Genomic DNA, 21,027 nt, shown 5'->3' on the forward strand with positions numbered 1-21,027 from the left:
AAATGCTTGCTGTACACCCAGGGCCTGCATGACTTCCCTCATTATTTCTCCCGTGAAGTGTGTACCCCTAACGCTTTCTATGGTTTCTGGGACACCATACCTGCAGATCAGTTCTTTCATCAGTTTGTCTGCAGTTGTTTTAGCATTTGCACATTTTATCGGATAGGCTTCCGGCCAACCAGAGAAGAGATCTACACATACTAGGATATTTGCATACACTCCTACCTTGGTAGCTGTATGTCATCAATCTGCAGCCTCTGAAACGGGTAGAGAGGCCTAGGTGTCGCTTTCTTAGGGACATTTACTGTTTTACCTGGGTTGTGCTGTGCACAGATGAGGCATGATTGTACAAGTTTCGCGGCTGCGTAACTGAAACCAGGAGCGATCCAGTAGGCATCCACCATGGCACACATGTGACTTTTTGAGGCGTGAGTGGGGCCATGTGTTGCTTGCGCCATAATCGGGAACAGGGACTTTGGTAGGCACAACTTATCCTTATTCTCCCATACTCCGTTCGAGTTCAGCTCAGCTCCCAGTCTCCCCCGGTGTACCTTCTCTGTTTGGGCAGCCTGTTGCTGGAGAGATTTCAGGACATCTAGGCTCAGTGTGGCTGGAATACACTGACTCCCCGCTGGAGCACCCTCACTCACCAGGGCTGTGAGGTACTTGGTACCGGGCCGGTTGATCTTCTCAACGGGGGGTTGTCACGGCAGCGGTGACCCGGTCCGTGGCCCTGGGGCTCCATTACAAAAGGGGTTGTTTCAGTGTGCTTATCGTGGTGAAAGTTTATAAGTGATTCGTGACCCCACCTGTGGTGTTCGGCAATGAAGATGTAAGCCGACGCTGCAGACAGATCCTCTGGGACAGATGGTGTGGTGCAGCAATGATGTTATAGCCCTCCACAGGCAGGGCTGTAGTCCCAGGGCAGAGTAGGTGAAGTGACACTTAGATGGTGTAGTGTCGGGCGCAAGGGATGTAGCAGTGCTGGACGGGTTGGCGCAGGAATAAGTGGAGGACACCAGGGCATGTAGTTCCAAAACTTTACTCACAGTCTGTTGCAGGTACAGGTGCCCGCATCCGTGCCATATCCTTCGGGTCAGGAGCTCAGCCAACATCCAGGCAAGAGGAAGTACTCCTTTCCAACACTCCGCCAACATATGTGCCTGTTCTGAACGTCTCCCTCTTAGCGCCTTTGAGTGAAGTACTCACAGTACTGAGTTACACTGGAGTTCCTCCTGTCAGATGTTCCTAAGAATCCTACTTGTACGGCAGACAGCTGTAGCCTACTTCGGGGACTCCTACCTAGTCCCGGCTCACTATCGTTGCTGTTGTGCCCCCAAGTCTTGTGTGGGAATAAAGTGGTGACAACTTCTATTCCTCCGGTGTCTGCTGCAGGACCATTAGTATCCATTCAACCTCGGGGACCGGACCCCGGCCTTGCGCTTAGAACTTGGGAAGGGTTCTTCTCTAACCCTGATCCTTGTTCTCTTATTCTCCTCAAGTTCCGTACTAATCCTTTCCTTCTTATGGAGAGTCAGGCTTTCTTTTAATGTTCCTTTCTTGTGCCAGCGGACTAAGATCACTCAGGTCGGCTGCAGCACTTCCTTCCTCCGTCCCACACAGGGGATCTCCTTTCACAGACTGACCTCGTCAGACTCCTGTGACTAACTCCCTTCAACCTATCCTCTTCCCGCTCTTTTAGTGCAAACTAAACTCAGCTCCACCCACCTCCCAGCATGTTTCGTGTTCCAAGCAGGGAGCCACCAAGGGGTGCTATGCTACACTCCAAGCAGGGAGCCGCCGAAGGTGTTTTGCTACACTACTTTGTGGTGTGGGGTGCAGGTGTTGGAGTGTGGTCAGGTGTCTCCACCTTACCTGGATGGTGGAGTACCACTGTGGCGCCCCGGAGGCTCGGTCGCCACAGAGGTACTGCACCTCCTCATGAGGTGTGGTGCCCCACCGTCCAGGTGAGTTGGGGGCTCCTGACCACGCTCCAACACTCGCATCCCACACAACACGGTAGTTCAGCAAAGCCACATTGCGGCTCCCTGCTTGGAGTGTAGCAGAGCACCTTTGGTGGCTCCCTGCTTGCAACACGAAACGTGCTGGGAGGCGGGTGGAGTTGAGAATACATAAAAGAGCGGGAACGTTTAGGATTACGGGCCAGTCTGTGAGAGGAAGCCACTCAGAGAGGAGTGAGGAAAGAAGATCCCTGAGAGAGAGGGATGGTGGAAGGAGGTGCTGCAGCAGACCTCAGTGACCTGGGTCTGCTGGCACAGGAAAGGAAAGAAGGAGAAAGACATTGAACTGAAACTTGATCTTTCATGAGAAGGAGAGATTAGTACGGAGCGAAGGAGTAAAAGGGAACAGAGGACGTGGGTTAGGAGAGAACCCTGCCTAGAAGTTCTAAGCGCAAGGCTGGGGCCAGGTCCCCGAGGTTATATGGACACTAATGGTTCTGCAGCAGACACCGGTGAAGTAGTGGGCTGTAAATGCACTTCTCCCATCTAAGACTTGGGGGCACAACAGCAACATTGATAGTGAGCCGGGATTCAGGAGTAAGGAGTCCCCGAAGCAGGCTACAGCTGTCTGCCGTACAAGTAGCGTTCTTGGGAACATCTGTCAGGAGGAACTCCAGTGTAACTCAGTACTAGGAGATCTTCACACTTAAAGGCGCTATAAGAGGAGACGTTCAGAAAGGTACATGTTGGCGGAGCGTTGGAAGGGAGCACTCCATCTGACCTGGAAGTTGATCGAGCCTCTGGCCCGGAGAACACAGTACGGAGGCAGGCATCTGTGTGTACTACAGACTGTGAGTAAAGCTTTGGAACTACAAGCCCTGGTGTCCTCCATTGATTCTTGCGCCTACGCACCCTGCACTGCTACATCAGAGTACCAGCTACTACACTGCCTGCGCTTCTCAGCTACCCCTACATCTACACTGCCCTGGGACTACAGCTCCGCCTGTGGGGAGCTTCACCCTCTTGGCTGCAACACACCACCAGTCCCAGAGGATCTGCATGCAGCGTCGGCTTAACATCTCCCTTGCCGAACACCACAGGTGGCATCACAAACTATTCATCAATTCTATTTCATTGTTCTTTCACCCCCCTTTTGCAATGGAGCCCCAGGGCCACGGACCGGGTCACAGCTTCCGTGACAACTCCCATTGAGATCAACGGGTCCGGTACCGAGTACCCCACTGCCCTGGGAGGGCGCTCCACCACACCTCAGGAGGAGGTGCAGAATCTCTGTGGCGACTGAACCCTCAGGGGCGCCACACCGCCACCGTCCACTGCTCTCTAGGCCGCCTTGCTGCTACTTTAGCAGCCTTGTCCACCCTTCTGTTGCCCTCTACCTCCACAGAGTCACCTTTTGTGTGTGCTTTTACCTTGACAATGCCAACCTGGACTGGTAACATCAATGCCTCCATTAATTGTTTCACCAGCTCTGCATTTTTAATGGGCTTCGAATCTGTGAAAATATTAGCGACTTTACCTGCAGTGGCTCTACATGCCTCAGTGAGTACCTTCAACTCAGCCTCCTGTGCCAACATTTGAGGAGGGAGTGGTTCAGCTCGGGTTACCTCATGTGAGGATACTACTGCATATCCAGTGTAGAATCATCCATCCTGGTGGTATCTGGAGCCATCTACAAAAAAATCCTCAAAATCTGCATTAGGAACAGTTCTATGCAGTCATGTTCATGAGTCACGTCAAAGTATTCTTCCTCACTTGCTAATACGGTCACCAATTCCCCCTTTTCTGAATCCACAGGCAGGAGGGTGGCTAGATTCAGAACGTTACATCTTTTGAGGGTGACATACTCAGGAATTAGTAGAGCACATGCAAGTTGGAGCTGTATGGCCATAGACATGTGGCGCCCCCAGGAGTATGGCCGCCACAGTGGCTTTGCCTTCCTCCAGGGGAGTGTAATGCCAGGCTTGGAGCCAATGATGGGTCTCTCTCGCAGTCAATCCATACATGCAACACAGTTCCACTCTGGGCCAGCAGGGGGAACTCTGAACCAGGATTAAGGGGGGGAGTGCCCTCTGAGGGCCGGGAGGAAAGGGAAGTCAGTTAGTCTGCGGAGGGTGAAGTGTGCAGACGTGTAGAGAGAAGCTGGAGGTTGAGCTGCAGAAGGCGAGCTCCCTCAGCTTGAGAGCGCAAAGACTGGAGCCTGGTCTCCACAGCTGTATGGATACTAACGGTCCTACAGCAGATACCAGAGGAGTAGGAGGCTGTAAATGCCCTACTTCCATCTAAGACTTGAGGCACAACAGCAGCTTGGATAGAGAGCCAGGACTCAGAGCGAGGGGTCCCCGAGACAGGCTACAGCTGTCTGCCGTGCAAGTAAGGTTCTTGGGAACATCTGACAGGAGGAACTTCAGAGTAACTTAGTACTGGAGTACTTCATTCAAACAAGCGCTAGGAAGGACACTGCACAGCCCGTCTGCTGAGAGAGAATCCCTGAGTTGCTTCCAGGCTAGCCTGCTCCATTACCATCTGTGATCAGGACCCTGGACTGCATTTATCAAGTAAAGGTACAGAAATTGCACCCCGCTGTGTCTTGTCTGCTTCCTACCTTTCCGGCACTGCTACATCCCCGTGCCAACCACATCTACACTGCCCTGGGACTATAGCTTCACCTGTGGGGAGCTATTACATCTTTGCTGCACCATACCATCAGTCCCAGCGGATCTGTCTGCAGCGTCGGCTTAACATCTCCCTTGCCGAGCACCACAGGTGGCGTCACGAACTATTCCATTCCATTAACTACATTTCCCCATTACTTGGGCGCCCAGGGCCACGGACCGGGTCACCGCTGCTGTGACACATCCCCCTAACACCGGCCCGGTACCGAGTACCCCACAGCCCTGGGAGGGCAACCCAGACAGATGTTTTAGTTGAACTTGTACGAGCATGGAATGGATGTCATGTGGGGAATAAATTGTCAAAGGAGTGAGATCATCTGGTGACAAACAGTCATAAAGTGGTTGCAGCATTTGTGAAGCAGGCCTGATCCAAGGCCTACAGTAGGTCACTAAGCCTAGGAAAGTGCATAGATGCTGATGTGACCTGGGTAGAGGGAGATTTTGAATTGCCTGTTTCCTGTCAGGTGTCTGATACCTTTGGCAATATAATGTCCCAAAAATGTCACCTTTTGTTTGCAATACTGTAATTTGTCACGTGAGACCCTGCCACCCTTTTCTAATTAAAAAAAAAAAACATAGCAAGGAAACTGTGGCTTCCCTGCAGGACCTCTGGTCTAGGCAGAACAGCAAAAGGTCATCCACGTACTGTAATAGTACAATCTGCGGATGAGGTGATTACCACTACTCAAGGATCTCTGCCATTGCTGCTGAATAGATGGCAGGGGATTTCTTTCACCCTTTGTGGGAGGACTGTCCAACAATATTGTTTACCTTTATGAGTAAAGGAAAAAGATACTGACAGTCAGGGTGCAGGGGTATGGAGAAAAATGCACCTGCTAAATCAATGACTGTGAACCATTTTGACATCACTGGGATCTGTGACAGTATTGTGTGTGGATCAGGGACGATTGAGGTCACACTCTCTGTAATATCATTAATAGCCCTCAAGTCATGAACCTTTCTGTAAGTGTCAGGGGAACCCTTGAGTCCTTTTCCCCTAATGGGATACAAAGGGGTGTCGCAGGGGGAAGATCTTTGCACTAGAACCCCTGCCTTAACATACTCTCTAATATCTCTGCTCGGGGCCATTGATTTGGCTTGGCTCAAGGGGTATTGCTTTAAACAAGAAGGAGTGGTTCCCTCTTTTTTTTTTTTTTTCCTTCCCATTTATCATGACAGTAAATTCATGGGGGTATTGTCACTAACAATAAGTTTTGTAAGCACCACAATTCCAGCACCTCACTGATCCTAGGTCCTTAGGTCCCCTACTACGTCTCCACTTTTTTTTCCTTGTGCTCCAGCATACATGACAGGTTGTCTTATCGTCCTTGTTTGCTCAACTACTTTAGCTACCTTAAGGAGGTCTTTCGGTCGATCTACATATCTCCATTCAGGTCTGGCTGCCTGTACTGCATCTCGTAAGTCTTTGTTCATACCGTCAATGAATGCATTCACCAGTATTCTAACAGCAAGTGGGTTTATGCAAATGTTCCCCATGTCTGCCCATTTCAGCTGTAACTGTCCAAAGTACATCTCTACACTCTCTCCTCTTTGCTGTGTCACATTAGTCAGGAGTACAGACTGCTCTGATTGTTCCATTGTAGCCCACTGTTTTTTTTTTTGTAAATTCTTTATTTTCGAAATTTAAACATCACCATTAAACACAACACCAATTCTCAGATACATTTGGCGAAGTATTAATTAAGGGTTGGTTTAGGGCGAAGAGGGAGGAAAAAATAAGGGAAAGGTAGGTAGGGGAGAGAAGGGAAAAAGGAAGGGAAGGGGAAAAAAGGATACATAATCATAAACAGTATAAACAACATTAACATTAACATAATGTGGTTGACGGCATGAGCACAAACATTGAATGGGTGTACTTCATAAAATAACATAGCACATTACATTAGGGCTATCTAATTGTAACAGTGAGGCCAGGAACCCCAGTGCAGAAGCTGTCAGATCCAGGTAAACTTATGAGACACTAAAATTCCCTTAAGGAGAATTGCCTTCTAAATATCTATTCCACGGGGCCCAAGTCAACACATAAGATCTATGATTAAAAATTTCCCAGCTAGACAGCTCCTCTAAGCGAGAGATTTGATTTATTTTAGCATGCCATTCTCCCAACGTGGGAGGAGCTACATCTTTCCAATGGGCAACTATTAACTGTCTCGCCGCGCTCAACATCAGTGGGAGAAGACCATGTTTTTTTGGTAAAAAGTCCTTCGACGGACATGAAAGAAGAGCCTCCGTGGCTCTAAGATTAACCTTTATTAATCTTAATTTTTTAAGAACTAGTTCAACTCCATCCCAAAAAACCCTCAGTCTAGGGCAGTCCCAGAATATATGTGAATGGTGTCCTCTAGAATTGAGGCATCGCCAACAAGCGTCATTATCCGCGAGACCCATCTGGAATAATTTAGCTGGAGTTAAATGCCACCTAGTTAATATTTTATAAGAGTTCTCCTGCAGGAGTACACACCTGGAAAAACCCCGAGCATTTGACAGCATTTTAGATATTTGGTCCTCTGTAAACTTGATATTAAGTTCCATTTCCCAAGAATATATAAACGAGGGCTTAAAATGCATATTCGGAGAGATGAGATGTGAATAAATGCGAGATAAAATTTTTAGTCGTGGAGGTGGAAGTTTAATCATAATATCTAACCAGGACCAATTAGATTTAGACGGGAATCTCCGTCGAAATTGTAAAAGTGTACGTCTGATGTGTTGTTTTTGGAGAAAATTTGTTGGTTGAGTCAACGCACCCGGTGGCCAAAACACCCCCTGCAGGATTCTATCACCATAAAAACCATTCAACGTTTCTCTGGGAAGGTTGGACCATAAATTATATGGGTCTTGAAAATCTAACTCCAACAGATAGGGTATTGAGCCGACCGGTGTCAATGTCGAGGGGAAGGTGTCCTCCGGGAGCTCTCCCATCACCAATCTTTTAACACGCAATGTAGTTGTGGTTACCTCATCCAACCTAAGAGAGGTTGGCGGTTTAGCTTTAGTCCAGAGATACGGTAAACCCCTCAGGCCCAATAGAGCCAAATCAATACTATCCCCCTCCTCACTCCCAGCACAGGACACCACCTTTAACCCCTTCACTACCAAGGGTGGTTTGCACGTTAACTACCGGGCCAATTTTTACAATTCTGACCACTGTACCTTTATGAGGTCATAACTCTGGAACGCTTCTATGGATCCCGGTGATTCTGACATTGTTTTCTCGTGACATATTGTACTTCATGTTAGTGGTAAAATTGCATTCAAATAACTTGCGTTTATTTGTGAAAAAAACGGAAATTTGGCAAAAATTTTGAAAATTTCGCAATTTTCCAACTTTGAATTTTTATGCCCTTAAATCACAGCGATACGGCACACAAAAAACTTAATACATAACATTTCCCACATGTTTACTTTACATCAGCACAGTTTTGGAACCCAAATTTGTTTTTGTTAGGAAGTTATAAGGGTTAAAAATTGACCAGCGATTTCTCATTTTTGCAACACCATTTTATTTTTAGGGACCGCTTCACATTTGAAGCCACTTTGAGGGGTCTATATGATAGAAAATACCCAAAAGTGACACCATTCTAAAAACTGCACCCCTTAAGGTGCTTAAAACCACATTCAAGAAGTTTATTAACCCTTTAGGTGCGTCACAGGAATTTTTTGAATATTAAAAAAAAAATGAACATTTAACTTTTTTTCACAAAAAAAATACTTCAGGTTCAATTTTCTTTATTTTACCAAGGGTAACAGGAGAAATTGGACTGCAAGACTTATTGTGCAATTTGTCCTGAGTACGCTGATACCTGATATGTGGGGGGGAACCACTGTTTCGGCGCATGGCAGAGCTCAGAATGGAAGGAGCGCCGTTTGACTTTTTCAATGCAAAATTGGCTGGAATTCAGATCGGACGCCATGTCACATTTGGCGAGCCCCTGATGTACCTAAACAGTGGAAACCCCCCCAAGTGACCCCATTTTGGAAACTAGACCCCCCAAGGAACTTATCTAGATATGTGGTGAGAACTTTGAACCCACAAGGGCTTCACAGAAGTTTATAACGTACAGCGGTACAATTAAAAAATCATATTGTTTCCACAAAAATGATCTTTTCACCCCCAATTTTTATTTTTCCAAGGGTAACAGGACCCTAAAAGTTATTGTGCAATTTGTCCTGAGTACGCTGATACTCCATATGTGGGTGTAAATGACTATTTGGGCGCATAGCAGAGCTCGGAAGGGAAGCAGCGCCATTTGACGTTTTTGGCTAGAATTGAGATCGGACACCATGTCGCGATTGGAAAACCCCTGATGTACCAAAACAGTGGAAACCCCCCACAAATGACACCATTTTGGAATCTAGACCCCCCAAGGAACTTATCTAGATGTGTGGTGAGAACTTTGAACCCCCAAGGGCTTCACAGAAGTTTATAACGTACAGCAGTACAATTAAAAAATCATATTTTTTCCACAAAAATGATCTTTTCACCCTCAATTCTTATTTTTCCAAAAGTAACAGGACCCTAAAAGATATTGTGCAATTTATCCTGAGTACGCTGATACCCCACATGTGGGGGTAAACCACTATTTGGGCGTATGGCAGAGCTCGGAAGGGAAGCAGCGCCATTTGACGTTTTTGGCTGGAATTGAGATCGGACACCATGTCGCGTTAGGAAAGCCCCTGATGTACCAAAACAGTAGAAACCCCACACAAATGACACCATTTTGGAAACTAGACCCCCCAAGGAACTTATCTAGATGTGTGGTGAGCACGTTGAACCCCCCAGTGCTTCACTGAAGTTTATAACGTCCGGGCGTGAAAATAAAAAAATCGTATTTTTTCCACAAACATGATCTTTTAGTCCCCATTTTTTTATTTTCCCAAGGGTAACAGGAGAAATTGGACCCCAAAAGTTGTTGTCCAATTTGTCCTGAGTACGCTGATACCTCATATGTGGGAGAAAACTACTGTATGGGCACACGTCGGGGCTCGGAAGGGAAGTAGTGACGTTTTGGAATGCAGACTTTGATGGAATGGTCTGCGGGTGTCATGTTGCGTTTGGAGAGCCCCTGATGTACCTAAATAGTGGAAACCCCCCACAAGTGACCCCATTTTGGAAACTAGACCCCCTAATGAACTTATCTAGATGTGTGGTGAGCACTTTGAACCCCCCAGTGCTTCACAGAAGTTTATAACGACCGGGCGTGAAAATAAAAATATCGTATTTTTTCAACAAACATCATCTTTTAGTCCCCATTTTTTATTTTCCCAAGGGTAACAGGAGAAATTGGACCCCAAAAGTTGTTGTCCAATTTGTCCTGAGTATGCTGATACCTCATATGTGGGAGAAAACTACTGTATGGGCACACGTCGGGGCTCGGAAGGGAAGTAGTGACGTTTTGGAATGCAGACTTTGATGGATTGGTATGCGGGTGTCATATGCGTTTGGAGAGCCCCTAATGTACCTAAACTATTGAAACTCCCCACAAGTGACCCCATTTTGGAAACTAGACCCCCCACCGAGCTTATCTAGATGTGTGGAGAGCACTTTGAACCCCCAAGTGCTTCACAGAAGTTTATAACGCCTGGGCGTGAAAATAAAAAAAACATTTTTTTCCGCAAAATTATATTTTTGCCCCCAATTTTTTATTTTCCTAAGGGTAACAGGAGAAATTGGACCCCAAAAGTTGTTTTGTAATTTGTCCTGAGTAGGCTGATACCCTACATGTGGGGGTAAAACACTGTTTGGGCACATGGCAGAGCTTGGAAGGGAAGGAGCACCATTTGACTTTTTCAACGCAGAATTGGCTGGAATTGAGATCAGACGCCATGTTGCCTTTGGAGAGCACCTGATGTGCCCAAACAGTGGAAACCCACAATTATAACTCCAACCCGAACCTCAACACACCCCTAACCCTAATCTGAGCCCTAGCCCTAACCCTAGCCCTAACCCTAGCCCTAACCCTAGCCCTAACCCTAGCCCTAACCCTAGCCCTAACCCTAACCCTAACCCTAACCCTAACCCTAGCCCTAACCCTAGCCCTAACCCTAACCCTAGCCCTAACCCTACCCTAACCCTAACCCTAGCGGGAAAATGGAAATAAATACATTTTCTTTTAGTTTTATTATTTTTCCCTAACTAAGGGGGTGATAACGGGGGGTTTGATTTACGATTTATGGCGGTTTTTATGTTTGGCGGCTGTCGCACGCTAAAAGACGCTTTTTATTGTAAAAATAGTTTTTGCATCACCACATATTGTGAGCTATAATTTTTCCGTATTTTGACCCACCGAGTCATGTGAGGTCTTATTTTTTGCGGGACGAGTTGACGTTTTTATTGGTACCATTTTCGGGCACGTGACATTTTTTGATCGCTTTTTATTCCGATTTTTGGGACGCAGAATGAACAAAAACCAGCGTTTCATGAATTTCTTTTGGGGGGGTGCGTTTACACCGTTCCGCGTGCGGTAAAATTGATAAAGCGGTTTTATTCTTCGGGTCAGTACGGTTACAGCGATACCTCATTTAGGTCGTTTTTTTATGTTTTGTCGGTTTTTTGCAATGAAAACTATTTTATATAAAAAATAATTATTTTTGTATCGCTTTATTCTGCGAGCTATAACTTTTTTATTTTTTTGCGGATGATGCTGTATGGTGGATCGTTTTTTGCGGGACAAGATGACGTTTTCAGCGGTACCATGCATATTTATATGCGTCTTTTTGATCGCGCGTTATTGCACTTTTTGTTCGGTGGTATGATAATAAATCATTATTTTTTGCTTCGTTTTTTATTTTTATTTTTTAAGGGGTTCGCTAAAGGGGTTAACTAATGGGACAGTTTTATAGGGCAGGTCATTACGGACGCGGCGATACCAAATATGTGTACTTTTATTGTTTTTGTTTTTTTTTATTTTGAAAAAATGGATTTATTGGGGAATATTTTTTTTTTTTTTACTGATTTATTTAGCGATTTTTTTTAAATTATTTTTAACACTTTTTTTTTTTTTTATTTTTACTTTATTACCTTGTCCCAGGTGGGACATCACTGTCCTGTGACAGATCGCTGATCTGTCACATCACAGATCACTGTGACAGATCAGCGATCTGTCACAGGCACTGCTGCAGACTTCCTCATGCCTGCGCTTTGCAGGCAGTGAGGAAGTCAGCTCCCTGCAGGCCCCCGTCGCCATCTTGGATCCGGGGGCCTGTAGGGAAAGAGCCCCCCGCAGCAGCGCTGCACATTGCGCTGCCGTGGGGGGCTCAGGGAAGCACGGAGGGAGCCCCCTCCCTGCCGATGCTTCCCTTTAACCCCCGGTACACCGCGATCGCGTTTGATCGCGGTGTGCAAGGGGTTAACGTGTCGGGGGCGGTCCGTGACCGCCCCTGACACATTGTGCCGGGTGTCAGCTATGATAATTAGCTGACACTCGGCCGCGATCAGCGGCGCTCACCACGTGGGCGCCGCTGATCGCGATGACGTAATATTCCGTCCATGGTAATTAGGTCCATGGACACATGGACGGAATATTACGTCAATTGTAGGTAAGGGGTTAACCATCTACTGAGATGAATAGCCTTATAGTATAAAAGAGGGTCCGGGACTCCCAATCCTCCAGAAGAGATAGGGTAGGAAAGAAACTTATACGGCAACCTAGCCTTTTTTGATTTCCAAATAAATTTTCCAATAAGGGATTTTAACGTTTTAAAAAAGGTCAGGGGAATCTGAATCGGAACCATGTTCATGGTATACATTATAATAGGCATTATATACGCCTTAAACACATTAATGCGACCCATCCAGGATAAAGTGGGTAGGTTATATTTTTGCATCAGACTTTTGATCTTTTGAATTAAAGGAGTGTAGTTATTTTGAAATAAGTTGGCGGGATCTCTGGTTATCGTTATTCCCAAATATCTAATAGAATTAGTAGCCCAAGAGAATGGAATCTGTGTGCGAATAGTGGAGATCTGAGAGTGGGGGAGAACAACGCTTAACACTTCAGATTTTGTTAAATTAATTTTAAAATTAGAGAGGAGACCAAATTGATGAAAGGCTTGAAGGATAATTGGGAATGCTTGAGATGGGTTAGAAATAAGGAAGAGCTAAAGTTTTAAATGACCTCCAGCCCACCGACAACCCCTCTATGCGTTGGTCTTGTCTGATGCTTTGTATCAAAGTTTCTATAACTAAGATGAACAAAGATGGCGACAAGGGGCATCCTTGTCTAGTCCCGTTATTAATCCCAAAACTATTTGACAGGGTGCCGTTGATCCTGACCCTGGCCGTCTGTTGAGAATAAAGCGAAAGAACTGCTGTTATGTATCGAGGGGGAAAGCCAGACCTGATCATTACTTGTTCCATGAACCTCCAGCTCACTCTGTCGAAAGCCTTCTCGGCATCCGTCGACAGGAGCATCAAGGGAATATCTCGAGTCTTAGCAAACATTATAGACTGAATGACTTTAGTAGAATTATCCTTCCCTTCTCTGCCTTTCACAAAGCCTGCTTGATCTGCGTGAATTAGTTTAGGTAATAAATTGCTTATTCTGCCCGCTAATATTTTAGCCCACATTTTAATGTCTGCATTAAGCAGTGATATTGGTCTGTAGCTAGCGCACAAATTGGGGTCTTTACCCTCCTTCAGGAGGACTGTGATGTATGCCTCTAAGGATTGTTTAGGGGGGAGCTGGCCTTCTAGATAGGAATTAAACAAAGACACCAGGTGAGGTAACAATGGTTTCATAAACTTTTTGTAATAGATAATGGGGAGACCATCTGGGCCTGGTGCCTTTCCATTCGCAATAGTAGAAAGAGTGTCCAAAATTTCTTTGGGGGTAACTGGGGCGGTCAGCAGGGACTGGCCCTCAAGAGTTATTTTAGGGAGATTTAGTGGGGTCAGGAATTCTTTGATTTTTGCTAAAGCTGTGGCTGGCTCTTGCATGCTATCCGGTATATTTAAATTATATAAATTTTCATAAAAGGTTCTAAACTCCCTGGCAATATCTGCGGTCTCGAAAATTGAAGAGCCATCTAAAGCCCTGAGTTGTCTAATAAATGTCTTTTCTTTTTGTTTCTTAAGTAGGGATGTCATGAGCTTACTACTTTTATTACCATGAAGACAGAACTTCTTTTTACTTCTCATATAGGTTTTCGCTGATTGAATGTTTAAAAGGTTTTTTAGTGAAGTTCTCAGATCTGTCAGTTCAGATAATATCTTGTTTACTTGAGATCTCTTATGTAATCTCTCGAAGGAACTAATTTGATGTAGGATAGACACAACCCTTTTTGTTCTTTCTTTTTTCAAATAGGAGCCTAAGGCTATAAATTCCCCTCTCATTACTGCTTTATGTGACTCCCATACCATAGACAAGGGTGGGCCTGAGTGTAAATTAGTTTGAAAAAAGAAGTCAAGAGTGCTTGTCAGTTTTGCAATGTGGGAATCAGAGTCCAGCAATGTCTCATTAAGTGACCATGACCCAGCTGGCCTTGATAGAGTTTTTATCTCTATGTCAAGAAAAATGGGAGCGTGGTCTGAGAGAGAGATGATATCTATATTTGCATTTTTAACTAATGGGAGATTAGCTGTTTGTATCAATAGGTAGTCAATTCTGTGATAGCTATTATTTGGATGGGAATAAAAAGTATAATCTCTGCCCGAAGGAAAAAGTGTTCTCCAAGGGTCTATCAAATGCAATTTTTGTAATGAAAGGTGTAATTTTCTCAGTGCCCTTTGAGAAAGAGCCGACCTGCCCGTCGAAGTATCTAAGGCTGGGTTCAAAGATACATTAAAATCCCCTCCCACCAACAACAGACCCTCAGTAAAGAGTTCTAGAGTGTTCATTGTTTTGCACAGCCAACCTATCTGATTCTTATTTGGGGCATATAAATTACACAGGGTAATCTTAGTGTTAGCCAAAAAACCCTTAATTATAATGTACCTGCCTTCCGAATCTGATAGACAATCACTCAAAACAAAAGGAACATTTTTTTTTATAGCAATGCTCACTCCACTGGACGCCGAACCGCCCGCACTGTGGTACCAGGTCGGGTAGCGAGATCTAGACATATCTGGGACTCTCCCTTTTTTAAAATGAGTCTCCTGCAGGAAAGCTATACTAGACTTCTTTGAATACAAAAGATTCATTACTTGGCTTCTCTTACTCGGGGAACGTAAGCCCTTTACATTATACGAGGCCACTGTCATAGTGGCAAAGTTCACCTTATCACCCATAGCTTGGTAAGGGAAGTAATAATAAAGGTTCCTCTGTCATCAAACCACCGAAATTAAAAAAGTACAAAGAAATGAAAAAAGAAAGAAAAAACCTAAAAATTACTAAGATAAAACAGCAAAAATATAACAAGAACCAACTACCTGTCTGTAGCAGAGGTAGGGGGTCAAACATACCTCCCATAACAGAGCAGGAAATAACATTTCCGACACACGAGTGGCACATGGTAACTTATACGGCAATTGAATGATATCAACAACACATAAGCAAGTGTCAATCTTAGCAAGCTAAGGTGATTTAGAACATGTCCGAGTGGACCAAGGGGTCCGGCTCCAGGAGTGGTAAAATGCAACCGAAAGAAACACAAGAAAGCTCAGGGGGGTATCGCCTTCCCCATTCCAGATTTCCCTCTTTTAGGAGTCGAGCGTTTCTTTCCTGAGGCCCAGTCACCCTGCCCTCCAGCATAAGCATAGACAGGAGGAGGCGTGCGATGATCCATGTCCAGAGGTAGCCAGGAAGGAATATCAATAGGGGCAATGTCAAAAGTGTCCCATATTTTGGCTAAATCTTCAGGGGTCCGAACCATTATTTGCTTACCGTCTCCATGTATAGATATACCAAACGGAAACAGCCATTTATATAAAATTTTACGTGAGCGTAACACCTCCAGGAGGGGCCTTAGGACTCTTCTTTTTGCAAGGGTCGACGGCGCAATGTCCTGATAAAGATGAATAGCAGATCCCTCATAAGAAAGATTTTTAATGTCTCTTGAGGCAGACAAAATAGCATTGGTATCCAAATAGCTCAATAAGCCGCAAATCACATCCCTCGGGGGTTCCGTTGGCTTCGGCTTTGGTCTAAGTGATCTATGCACCCTTTCTATTACAACTCGGTCGCATTTTTCTTGTGGAATTAAGAGGGCAAAGATCTCCTTCGTAGACTTTTCTAATATTTCTGTAGAAACACTTTCAGGCAAGCCTTTTATCCGTATATTCTTCCTGCGGCTCCGATTTTCCTGGTCCTCCAAGGCCAGAAAAGAGTTGTTAAGCTGTGTTCTGTGATAGTCCAGATGCTCTCTCATGGCACTGGAGTGGCTAATGATAGAGGACTGGGACGACTCCAAGGACTCCACTCTATTACCAATATGTAGCAAATCCGCTCTCATACCAGATATCTCATTAACTAATGGTTTTATAGCTTGTGTTAATAATTTTTTAAAAACCGATCTAGAAAGTTTCCCAGAGTCCGATTGAGTAACATCGCTGCCTGAAGCATCGTCACTGGAGTCTGAGTCCTCGACATGTTCCTCTTCCACAACCTCTGTAGGGGGCCTTTTAGCATTAGGCCTAGTCGATGCAGATTTATTTTTCAAAAATTTATCCATTTCACCCTGTTTGCCTCGATACGCCTCTGCAGCCAACGGTTTTGCACGCTCTTTATTAGTCTTGACCATTCTGCTTAATTGAAGCGTGCCCTTAATTCACCACTCGTGCATCAAGAAAAGTCTAGTAGTGCATTTTTCTATATGTAAATAACCCCATGCAGCTTGGAGGGTGAGGAGCCAATATATGAAAACATCCGTGGAGATCTGCGGGAGTCGTAGCCCACTGTTTTAGTGACTCACAGTATGTCTCCCCAGACCGTGCAGATTTATCATCCATGCCCCAAGCCTGATTCTTTGCCACAATTGTGTGTGTCTTAATTATATGTCCTAGCACGTCACCTGCCTTTAAACTCACCAACCTCTCTAGGTCTGCCCAGGTACACTTATATATCTGCTGTACTTCCTTTATGTGTCTGTAAAACGGGAATGGTTGGTCTTCAGGGTCAGGCAACTGCTTCAACAAAGCTAGCTGGTCAGAGGGGCTCCAGGGATAATATGTGGTGCCCCCAGGAGTATGGCCGCCACAGTGGCTTTGCCTTCCTCCAGGCTTGGAAGCAGTGAAGGGTCTCTTTCGCAGTTAACCTATACATGCAACACAGTTCCACTCCAGGCCAGTAGAGGGGACTCTGAACCAGAATTGAAGGGAGGAGTGCTCTCTGAGGGCCAAGAGGAAGGAGTGGTCAGTTAGTGTGAGGAGGTCCACGTGTGCAGACGTGTGGAGAGAAGCTGGAGGTTGAGCTGAGGAAAGAGAGCTCCCTCACAGCGAGAGCGCATGAACTGGAGCCTGGTCTCCACGGTTGTATGGATACTAATGGTCCTGCAACAGACACCACAGGAGTAGGAGGCTGTAAATGCCCTACCCCCATCTAAGACTTGGAGGCACAACAGCACGGAGTGAGCCAAGAGAGGAATAGCGGCTACAGCTGTCTGCCATACGAGGAGTGCTAGTAGAAGAGAATTAGGAGGAACTTCAGTGTAACTCAGTACTAGGAATACTTCATTCAAATAAGCGCTAAGAAGGAGACTGCACAGCCCATCTGCTGAGAGTGAATCCTGAGTTGCTTCCAGGCTAGCCTGCTCTGGTACCATCTGTAATCAGGACCCTGGACTGCATTTATCAAGTAAAGGTACAGAAATTGCACCCTGCTGTGTCTTTGTCTGCTTCCTACCCTTCCAGCACTGCTACATCCCCGTGCCAACCACATCTACACTGCCCTGGGACTACAGCTTCACCTGTGGGGAGCTTTTACATCTTTGCTGCACCATACCATCAGTCCCAGTGGATCTGCATGCAGCGTCGGCTTAACATCTCACTTGCCGAACACCACAGGTGGCGTCACAAACTATTCCATTAACTACATTCCACCATTCAAACTTCCCCTATTAATTGGGGGCCCAGGGCCACGGACCGGGTCACCGCTGCTGTGACACATCCCGCTGACACCGGCCCAGTACCGAGTACCCCACAGCCCTGGGAGGGCGACCCAACTTGGCGACACGAACAGGATTACGGAGCCCGGTATCCCCGGGTCCTGTGTGCCATAGACTGTGTTTGTGTAAAAGACTGTTGGCGCCAATTGCCGCCATTGCCGCGCTGCTTGGCACGCGTGGGAACCAAAAGAGGCGAGCCTTCGTGGGCGGAGCCTGCTGCAGAGCGCGAAGAAGTGAAGTGACGTGCAGGAAGAGAGGACAGCGCGCGAGAAGGGGAGGAGCTGAGGCCTACAGCCCGGAGCATCGGGCCTGCGAAGCGGCCGTCGGTAAGCTCACTCAACCCCCCGGCCCTGGCTAATGTTAACTGGGGGGGATTGTCTGTGCCAAGCAGCAATGCAGCGGCGGACGCCGCCGCCAACTCCTCAGCGCCGCAAGGAGTAGCGCCCGCCGCAGCGGTCCCCATAATGCCGCTGTCTATGCCCTACCTTCCGGGAGCGCCCTGGCTACCGCAGTACTCGGGTGAGTCACATACCCTGAGTGAATTTAAAGAGACTGTGCAGTTTGTTTAAAGTATACCCTCTGTCTGAAAGCCAGAAAGTGAACATCCTTATTGGACAGCTAACGGGTGCAGCACAGAGAGAGGTGAAAGCCTGGCAGGACACTGACAAAGAGACTGTTAAAAAGATTCTAGCCAAGCTGAGAAGCACCTTTGACACCCGCACTGCAGCTGAAATCAAGATGCGATTCTTTGGATGTAAGCAGAGAACGCAGGACAGTATCAGGGACTATGCTCTTAACCTGCAGGAGGTGCTGCGAGCAGTTAAGCAAGTTGATCCTGACAGTGTGAAGGAGGAAGATAAACTGTTAAAGGAGCAGTTCATTGAAGGACTCCTATCCAGCACCCACAGAGGACAGTTGCGCATCATAACCCTGCAAAACCCTGATCTGGACTTTGTTGATTTTAAGATTTGGCTCCTCTGACCCGCGGTGGATGCCGTGTCATTGCCCTACATGCTGCATACTGACCGGACTGACTCTGCAAAGCTTTGCCTTTTGTCCCTACTCCCGGGGGGACCACTTACCTTTTGGCTCTCCTTCTTTTGAGCATTATGCAAATGACAGCAGTACAATATATAGCAGTGTGATGAAGGTCAATGTGACCGAGATGTCTATACTGTATGTACTGTATATTAAAAATCATTTTTTCACTGGAAATCATACATACTGTGTGTGCCAAGTTTCTATATTCATTCTTTTGTTGATTTTAAGGACAGGGCTATACGGGTACTGCAGGAACCCACTGACAGCCGCCCAGCACCCCTGAGGCGCCCAGTGATCACCTACAACCAGGAAGCAACGTCTTTCCCTTCCATCCCTGTGGAGGCTGATGCACAGACTCTGGATAAAGATCCAACTGAGGAGCTGCGTCTTCAGGTCCAGGAGTTGACCAGGGGTATGGCTGCACTTACTAAAACCGTGCAGTCCCTGCAGGTGTCCTCCAAAGAGAAGATCCAGCTTGCTTCCAGTCCAGAGGATGTCCCGTGGCTCCGAAGGAGGAGAACCCTGCCACTCCAAGGAAGGAACAATGACCGCTATGACCAGGACGGATGTCCCATCTGTCGTCGCTGCTACAAGGCAGGTCATCTTGCAAGATTTTGTCCTTTAAACAAGCAACCCCTGGGGCAGAGGGCCAACCCCCAGGAGTAGGGCCACAAGGCCCAAGGAACTGGTGAGCCAAGTATGTTGGAGGGAGACTGGTCCTTCCTGTGGTGATTGACGGCATCCCCATGAACGCTTTGCTGGACACTGGCTCCCAGGTGACCACTATGCCCTATATCCTCTACAAACGGTATTGGGCTGACTCTGAACTCACCCGTGGCCCAACTGATGAACTAACAGTAGTTGCCAGTAATGGTCAGTCTTTACCACAAGTGGGATATAAAGAAATTACTGTTAAAGTGGGGAGGGTGGAGTTAAAATCTCAAGGTCTGATAGTTGTGGATATTGATCGACGTGAATGTAATCCCATGATGACTCTTGGTACAAATGTAATTGAAAATTGTCTTTCACAGGTTATTGTCTTGTTGCAACAAGTGGCTGAGACTGCTGGTTCCAGTGAACAAAGAGTCCTGCAGAAGGAGATCAAGGCCCTGATGCAAAGACAGCAGGTAGAACTCTCTGGCGGAGAACTTGGTAGTGTCAGAGTGAGTGATGCTTTCCCCATTGCAATACCCCCCAGATGTGAAATGTTGATTTGGTGTCGGGCAGCCATAGGGCTCAGAGGGAAGGATTACCAGGCCATGGTAGAGCCAGTATACTCTGATAGCACGCCCACTGTCCTGACAGCCAGAGGGGTGGTTGATGTACGTAAAGGGAGAGCACCTGTACGCCTTCTGAATTGTGGGGAGGAGGAAGCCACAATACCTCGGGACGCCACAGTTGCTAAGCTGCTAACTGTTAATAACAACTCTGGCTGCATTACAATCTGAAGCTTATTTGCTTTTTAGGGGCTATATTCTTTCTATACTGTATATTTGGCGATGTTCTTCACCCATTGTGATATTGTATTATTTATTTATTAAGATAGAGGCCTCTTTTGCATGATAATTTATATTGGTATAAGCCTATTTTTTACTTTAGCATATCGGTATAACCTTGATTGAGAATTATTGTATGGTATCCACTACCTGGTCCATCTTTTCGGTATCTACATAAAGGTTTAATGCCTCATGTTTATCTATACCAAGCTTATCTCATCAGGCTCCAGGTTTTCTATGTATTGCATTCCTTTAAATCTCTTGTATAATGCCTTGTTATGATATCAAGTGATTTCTTGTTTAATACATGCTTCACCCAGGTCCTACTTTTCATGTGCATTTACATATTGTATAATATAGCTTTTGCCCAGCATTTTTGAGGAGAGATTTTTTGCCTTTGGAGTGTTTTTCATGGTCATCTTTTTGGCTTTTTATTGGCTTTTAATTGAATTTGTCACCTGAAAATGTGTTTTTTCATATGTCAATAAAATTTATTATTGTTTTTTCAGTATTTTTTGGATATTATATTATTATTTTGATTTTGGGGTTGATCACGCCCTTGGTACACACATCTTTCTTTGTCTATTTGAGCCAGTGATAGTGTCTCTGCCACCTTGACTTCCTCGACCTCGGCTTCTGGAGTGGCCCCGGGGCACGTAGCTTCCACCGGTTCCCATGGCTTAAGCAGGTTGACGCGGTACACCAGGGGGGGTTTTCTTCTCCATGTCTGGTAGACCTTTAGTTGATGTCACTCAGCTTTTCAACCCCCTAGTT

The sequence above is a fragment of the Dendrobates tinctorius genome, unplaced genomic scaffold (assembly GCF_039654945.1).
Source record: "Dendrobates tinctorius isolate UK_male_01 unplaced genomic scaffold, ASM3965494v1 ptg000237l, whole genome shotgun sequence".
NCBI lineage: Eukaryota > Metazoa > Chordata > Amphibia > Anura > Dendrobatidae > Dendrobates > Dendrobates tinctorius.